General features: G+C 45.9%; 1 protein-coding gene across 1 annotated transcript in view; it reads left to right on the top strand.

The window, feature by feature from the left end:
• Positions 1 to 1,019: 1,019 nt before the first annotated feature.
• ANXA7 (annexin A7) overlaps positions 1,020 to 7,685 on the top strand; it is a 48,818-nt gene continuing 42,152 nt past the window's right edge. Inside the window, exon 1 of the mRNA XM_065408444.1 lies at positions 1,020 to 1,087. The gene's annotated coding sequence lies outside the window, so the exon portion shown is untranslated. The remainder of the gene's footprint in view (positions 1,088 to 7,685) is intronic.

Raw genomic sequence — 7,685 nt, 5'->3', positions numbered from 1 at the left:
GGCACCTTAGAGACTAAGGTGTAAAAATGTGCCACAAGTACTCCTGTTATTTTTGCGGATACAGACTAACACGGCTGCTACTCTGAAACCTGTCCCTTAGCTTCAATTTCCCTTGATTTACGCTGATGTAACTAAACATCACAAGCTGGGTTGGTTCAGCTACACTACTTGTTGGGACATGATCACCCTCCTAAACAGGGTTGCTTGGTGCCTTACACTTTGGAATAAGCTTCCATCGAGTCACGGGACATTCTTGTAAGATGAAACTCCGCCTTTCTTTCCTGTAGGCAGTCCTAGCTCTCCCCTGCGAGCTGGAACACACTCTGCTCGCTGAGTTGCTAACGAAACCTAGTCAGCTAACTCATCCCCTAAGAAAAGCCTCTGCAGCTGTGAGTCCAAGCTTATGCTGTGCTCCCTGTTCCCTATGCTCTAACTAGCTTGTATCCGGCTCACACCGGCTGCTGCTTTGGGGGCGGTTCTCTCTGTATTTCCTACGGGAAGGATGTCACATGCTAGCCCCCATACACATGGCCGTGCCAAGCCGAGAGTAGCTCCCATGACCCAAAGGAGGGGGGTAGTGGTGCCCACCTCTTCTTTCTCTCGTTGACAATCTCCCCCAGGCTCTACCTGCCTTGGAAGCTGGGCGGGGTAGGGGGGTGTTGGATTAGGTAGAACTGGGAGGCCTCTCCTGCCGGGTCCAGCTGCAATAGCACCCCCGGCAGGTCCCCATGCTGCCCTAGGGGGTCTCTAGGGCCGCAGCTGCCCGGCCCGAGGGGGCTAGGCGGTGTGCCCAGGCCATAGCGACACCAGCCGCGCCTGGCCGGGAACCGAGCGCGCGGCGGGGAGAGCCCCGTTAAGCCCCATCACCCTGTTTCCCGGCTCTACCCATGTCAATAGGCAGAACCAGACCCCAGCCGGGGTAGGGCTGAGCGGACTCCACGCAGAGAGCGGCTCGCCCGCCTCCTCCTCCCGCGGCGCGGCCAAGAGCTTGCGCTGCCCTCGGGGCGGGTCCCGGGGAAGGGGCGGAGGCGGCCCGGCCCTACAGGCTCCATTTTGCGAGTGCGGAGGCAGTGAATTGACGGCTCAGGTGAGTGGGGGGCGCGGGGGCGGCACCGGCCAATCCTGGCTCCTCCCTTCCCGGCAGCGCTTCAGGGCTTTACGTTCCTCAGGGAGGGCCGCCCCAGCGGCGGGCAGGTCCGGGCGTGTAACCCCCCTTGTCCCAGGCCACCCGAGCTCTTGGGAGCCCCCTTGAAACGCGAGGGGTTTGGCGCTAGGCCAGCCCGGCGGGTCATGGGACGCTGTAGAGTCGCCAGCCCGGGCCCCTTTCCCTCCCCACACGGGGGGCGGGCAGCTCAGTCCCGCCCGGCTCCTGCCTGCGCTCCGGAGGGGAGAGGCTCCCTCGCCCACCTGCCCTGAGCCTTGCAGGCCAGTGTGCAACACCGCCCAGCCTGGGAGGGCGGCCCCGGGTTCCTCACCCGGCTAGAATTGCGCCTGGGCTCAGGCTGGATTCCGTGATTGATTGATTTATAAAATAATTTTGAGAGAGGTTTATTTTTAAGCTTTTTATAAACATTTTTATTGCCTTAAGTTTTCAGCGTGGTGGGAAATTATGGGCAAAGTGGGGCAGACAGTAATTATTGACTGACAGTAGATGTTGATTTCCAAAAGTGAAAGCTTTATAACTGTTAAATCACGATTTGTCAACATCACGTGAAAATATATAAAGTAAATATCCTTAAATCAATTACTAAAGCAGCATTTTTCTTATGTTGCCTATTTGTAAAATGATTATTGATGGAAATGTTTTCCTTTGGCTTGCATGTGTACAGTGAAATCCACATATATTGATATTTACCAATAAAAATGTAATCCTTCCAAGCCTAGTTATACCAATGATACCCCTACTGTGGATGCAGTTGCATTGGTATAGTTTATTTCCCTTCCCATAGCACCTTTATACTGATATACTTTAGTCCACACTAGGAGCTTGTACCACTTGTATGCCAATATAGTTAAAGTGGTACAACTTTCTAATGGAGACAAAGTCTTTTTTGAGTATGTCTACACTGCACCTCGGCAACTGCAGCTGACCCATGCCATGTCTCTGGGTGTTTAATTGCAGTGTAGACGTTTGGCTGGGTCTGGAAGGCAGGCTCTAGGACCCTGTGAGGTGGGAGGGTGCCAGAGGTCAGGCTCCGAGCCAGAAGTCTACACAGCAAGGAAACAACCTGAGCCCCACACAAATTGGAGTCCAATGGTATGGGCCCACCATCATGCCATGGATGCCTAGTTGCAGTGTAGACACTGTATGGGGGCCCTGTATGTGAAAGGCTTGTTCTGATTTTCCTCAGCTTCTCATATCCTTTTTCTAATACCTATCTAGAAAATGAGGCCTCTCCATTTTGTTTAAAAATACTGAAAAATGTAATTAAAATTTGGGAAGGACAATGTAATGAGGTGATTACAGGTGCTCTCTACGCTTGAGCCACATTCACTCCATTTGTTGGCTCTCCTTGTAGTGACCCTTGGAGAGGGATGAGAAATCAGAAATGTATAAATGCTTTTCCCTTTCCTGAAATTAGTTAACCCAGTAAAAGGAATCACCTACAACTTTGTACATGCTCTTTCTGTTATATTTTTAATAGGTTTTTCTTTGCTGTCCACACCCCTTTCCTGCCACTTTTGCTAAGGAGGAGAACTTTGGAGGCTGTATTAAGTGCAGACAAAGGGCTGTTAATGCATAAGTAGAAAACTAAAGTTTGTGAGTGGCTTTTGGAGTTACACTTTCTAGGAAAGTGGCAGTTGAGAGCTCTGCAGTGGTGTCTCTAATTTACAATATTTTTTACTAGTCTTAGGCCCTTATGAAAGACAAGGTCTGAGGGAGGGCTACTGTTGAAGTCCAGTGCCAACAGCTTCAGTGTCTTCCCTGTTGCTCATATTTTTCCAAACAGGGGCATAGTGAAACTGACACAATTCTTGTTATTTCACAATTGTCCACAATGTTCTGAATAACAATAATGAAACTTACCATGTCTTATCAGTCTTGTTCCGCTGCTCTTTGGGGAAGCTATAACCAAAAAGGGAGGCTGACTCTAGAGTGGTCTGCAGACTAGAGAAGACAGCAATGCATTTGGAAGACTGGCCTTGTAATTGTGAGGATAGAAACTTTTTTAAAAATTAAAGATGATTTAGACTCCTTTTACCAGGAAAACCTTCCTAGTCATTCTCTAGTGCAAATATATTTTGCAAGCTCTCTGTTTTCTGTCCCTCCTCCAGCCAATTTATTCATATTGTATAATTATAGAATAACCATAGGTTTCTCAAAAAAAAAAAAAAAAAAAAAAAAAAACCCAATGAGGAGTCCTTGTGGCACCTTAGAGACTAACAAATTTATTTGGGCATAAGCTTTCGTGAGCTAAAACCCACTTCATCAGATGCATGGAGATGCATGCATGCAGGCAGTTTCACTTTTGAACAGAAAAGAGGATCCATAATTCTAGAGTTTTGAAACTCAATGGGCATTATTTGCTGAGTCACTGGGGGCACAGGGATGGATTACAAGTATATTTGAATAATGTTTCAATGAAGACGCTTCAGAGGGCATCCATTTCATGTCTCAGAAACTGCTGTTAAGCAAAAAAAAATCATGGATCAAAAACTACATTAAAAAAAAAAGATAGGCTTCTGTTGATAGAATCTGTTTTCAGTTTTGTGATGTTAAACTTCCTTAACAAAGGGCGAAGTCTCAGTTTTGCTTTGGGATACTCTAAGGTAGTGTTTCTCAAGGACCGGTCTGTGAGATCTCCCTGACACAGTTTAGGAAGGCAGCAAGCTGCTAAGGCATTCAGAGATAAGTGAGTTCATGTGCTGTGGACTCACAGCTGGCTAATGTTTAACAAGTACTTAGTCCCATATTATGCAAGTGATTTAATTTCTCTCCTGAAAAGCATCTGCACATACTGAAAGCTATTTCAGGAAATGTTACTGCCAGGTTACATTAACTTTTGAAAACTGGTTACTACAGTGTTTGAACCGTAGCTGAGGATTAGTCTCCAATCCAATTCAATGTACCCCAGTCTAGTTGTAATATGGGCATTGCTATTGAAACTATGGCCCCTCTGCAAGCCATTTACATAATTTTTAAATCATACATTCTTTATTTTAAAATTGAATAAAATGAATTTTTTTATTTTAACAGACGAAGAAAATACCATTTTTCCCCCCTATGGTGATGGTGCCCAAGGAACCCAAATAGGGATTAGAGCCTCATGAAAATTTTTATAACACAAATACAGTCCATGCTACAAATACAATCCCTGCCCCAGAGAGCTCACAGTCTACAATTTAGACAATACAAAACAGGTGAATAAATAGACAAAGGCAAGGGAGGAAAGTTTTAAAAAGGTAACGATAGAGACAGCTCTATTTGCATATGTTAGCAGTGTCACAGGTGGTCACAAGCATAAACTGGCAATTAACTTGCTAATCAAAGACTTAGACAACTTGAACAACTGGTTTGTTTTATTTGAAAATTAGAAGTTTGAAATTCCTTCCTGTTCCCGCCCTCCCTCATGTGAAGGTATCTATTTTCACTCTTTTGCTTTCACTAATAAATCAAAGGGAAACATGTAGGTTAAAACATTTGTTTAGTTTTCTTGTCTGGTACTAAAATCTTAAATTATGAAAAATGAAATTTTGTGTCAATGTTTTTAGCATGTTTCAAGACCTAGTTAAAGGATTGTTGGATCTCAATTGTTCTACAAAATGAAACTGTTTTAACTGTTGGGGAAACAACAATGTTGCAACCAGATCCTCCAACAGTTGATTTTGCAGTACAGACAGAACTGTGGTATGGCTCAAATTATATCATACATTTTAAATCTGATATCTTTTAAATTATGTTATGGAAACTATACCAACAGGGTGCTTGGTTTCATAAACCTCCTCCAGTCCCCTTAGAATGGCAAGCTTCCTACTTAGGGCTATAATTTATTAATGGAATTAAGCAAAGTAGACCAGCTGAAAATATTTTTTTTTCATTCAGTTTTTAGTAATTTTTGTTGGGTAATAATAGGTAAACCACTTTCAGACACTAGGGGCCCCTTTAAGCAACAATTGTGAAACTGACTGGTCTTATTACTGTCCAAATGGAGTTATATGCAAAGTTTAAATGGCATAAATATCTGAAGACACATGATTCAAACCCAAAATTTTAAAATTCAAATCTAAATTGTACTTAATAGAGGAAACTTTTGAGTTTGACAAGTGTCACCGTGCCTCAATGGGTCACAGCTGAGCATTCCAGATTCAGGACAAACTGCTGAGAAATAAGGGCCGACTCAACCCCCAACTGGTGGTTATTCTTCTATAAGCTGTACCACTCCAGTAACAAAAGTAAACTTCTGTCTCACCACACTGGTTAGCAAGAAGTCAGAAATGCAGTTTCCCAGCCCTTGTTTCACCACCCAGACACTAGACTTAATGATAAGTGGTTATTTAAAACCAATTTAATCAAACAAAGGGTTCTTCTAATCCCAAGAGATGAGACATGTAGCCAGGCCAATATATAACTCAGATCTTACCCAATAATCATGCTGTTGCCAATCCTTTAGTATCTAATATATAAAGGTTTATTTATAAGAGAAAAGAAAGAGGAGAGAGTTAAAATGGTCAAAGGAATCAAATACGTACAGTAATTGCAAAGTTCTTGGAACAGGTTTGTAGCAGTGATGGAATTAGGGTTGCCAACTTTCTAAGTGCAGAAAACCGAACACCCTTGCCCTGCCCCGCCCCTTCTCCAAGGCCCCGCCCCCGCTCATTCCATCTCCCCTCCCACCATTGCTTGCTCTCCCCCACCCTTACTCACTTGCTCACTTTCACTGGGCTAGGGCAGGGGGTAGGGGTGCATGAGGGGGTGAGGACTCTGGCTGGGGGTGTGGGCTCTGGGGTGGGCCTGGGGATGAGGGGTTTGGGGTGCAGGAGGGGGTTCCAAGCTGGGGCAGGAGGTTGGGCTGTGGGAGGGGGTTCGGGGTGCAGGCTCTGGGCAGCACTAACCTCAGGCAGCTCCCGAGAAGCGGCGACATGTCCCTCCGGCTCCTAGGTGGAGACATGGACAGGGTGCTCCGCGGATCATAGAATCATAGAATATCAGGGTTGGAAGGGACCTCATGAGGTCATATAGTCCAACCCCCTGCTCAAAGCAGGACCAATCCCCAACTAAATCATCCCAGCCAGGGCTTCGTCAAGCCTGACCTTAAAAACCTCTAAGGAAGGAGATTCCACCACCTCCCTAGGTAACCCATTCCAGTGCTTCACTACCCTCCTAGTGAAAAAGTTTTTCCTAATATCCAACCTAAACCTCCCCCACTGCAACTTGAGACCGTTACTCCTTGTTCTGTCATCTGGTACCACTGAGAATAGTCTAGATCCATTCTCTTTGGAATCCCCTTTCAGGTAGTTGAAAGCAGCTATCAAATCCCCCCTCATTCTTCTCTTCTGCAGACTAAACAATCCCAGTTCCCTCAGCCTCTCCTCATAAGTCATGTGCTCCAGCCCCCCAATCATTTTTGTTGCCCTCCGCTGCACTCTTTCCAATTTTTCCACATCCTTCTTGTAGTGTGGGGCCCAAAACTGGACAAAGTACTCCAGATGAGGCCTCATCAATGCCGAATAGAGGGGAATGATCATGTCCCTCGATCGGCTGGCAATGCCCCTACTTATATAGCCCAAAATGCCGTTAGCTTTCTTGGCAACAAGGGCACACTGTCGACTCATATCCAGCTTCTCGTCCACTGTAACCCCTAGGTCCTTTTCTGCAGAACCGCTGCCTAGCCACTCGGTCCCTAGTCTGTAGCAGTGCATGGGATTCTTCCGTCCTAAGTGCAGGACTCTGCACTTGTCCTTGTTGAATCTCATCAGATTTCTTTAGGCCCAATCCTCTAATTTGTCTAGGTCCCTCTGTATCTTATCCCTACCCTCCAGTGTATCTACCACTCCTCCCAGTTTACTGTCATCTGCAAACTTGCTGAGGGTGCAGTCCACGCCATCCTCCAGATCATTAATGAAGATATTGAACAAAACCGGCCCCAGGACCGACCCTTGGGGCACTCCGCTTGATACTGGCTGCCAACTAGACATGGAGCCATTGATCACTACCCATTAAGCCCAAGGATCTAGCCAGCTTTCAATCCACCTTGTAGTCCATTCATCCAGCCCATACTTCTTTAACTTGGCGGCAAGTATACTGTGGGAGACCGTATCAAAAGCTTTGCTAAAGTCAAGGAATAACACGTCCACTGCTTTTCCCTCATCCACAGAGCCAGTTATTTTGTCAAAGAAGGCAATTAGGTCAGTCAAGCATGACTTGCCCTTGATGAATGCATGCTGACTATTCCTGGTCACTTTCCTCTCCTGTAAGTGCATCAGAATTGATTCCTTGAGGACCTGCTCCATGATTTTTCCAGGGACTGAGGTGAGGCTGACTGGCCTGTAGTTCCCCGGATCCTCCTCCTTCCCTTTTTTAAAGATGGACACTACATTAGCCTTTTTCCAGTCATCCGGGACCTCCCCTGATCGCCATGAGTTTTCAAAGATAGTAGCCAATGGCTCTGCAATCACATCTGCCAACTCCTTTAGTACACTCGGATGCAGTGCATCTGGCCCCATGGATTTGTGCTCATCCAGCT

This window comes from Emys orbicularis, chromosome 7 (assembly GCF_028017835.1).
Source record: "Emys orbicularis isolate rEmyOrb1 chromosome 7, rEmyOrb1.hap1, whole genome shotgun sequence".
Classification (NCBI taxonomy): domain Eukaryota; kingdom Metazoa; phylum Chordata; order Testudines; family Emydidae; genus Emys; species Emys orbicularis.
This window is presented reverse-complemented; position numbering and strand designations above follow the sequence as displayed.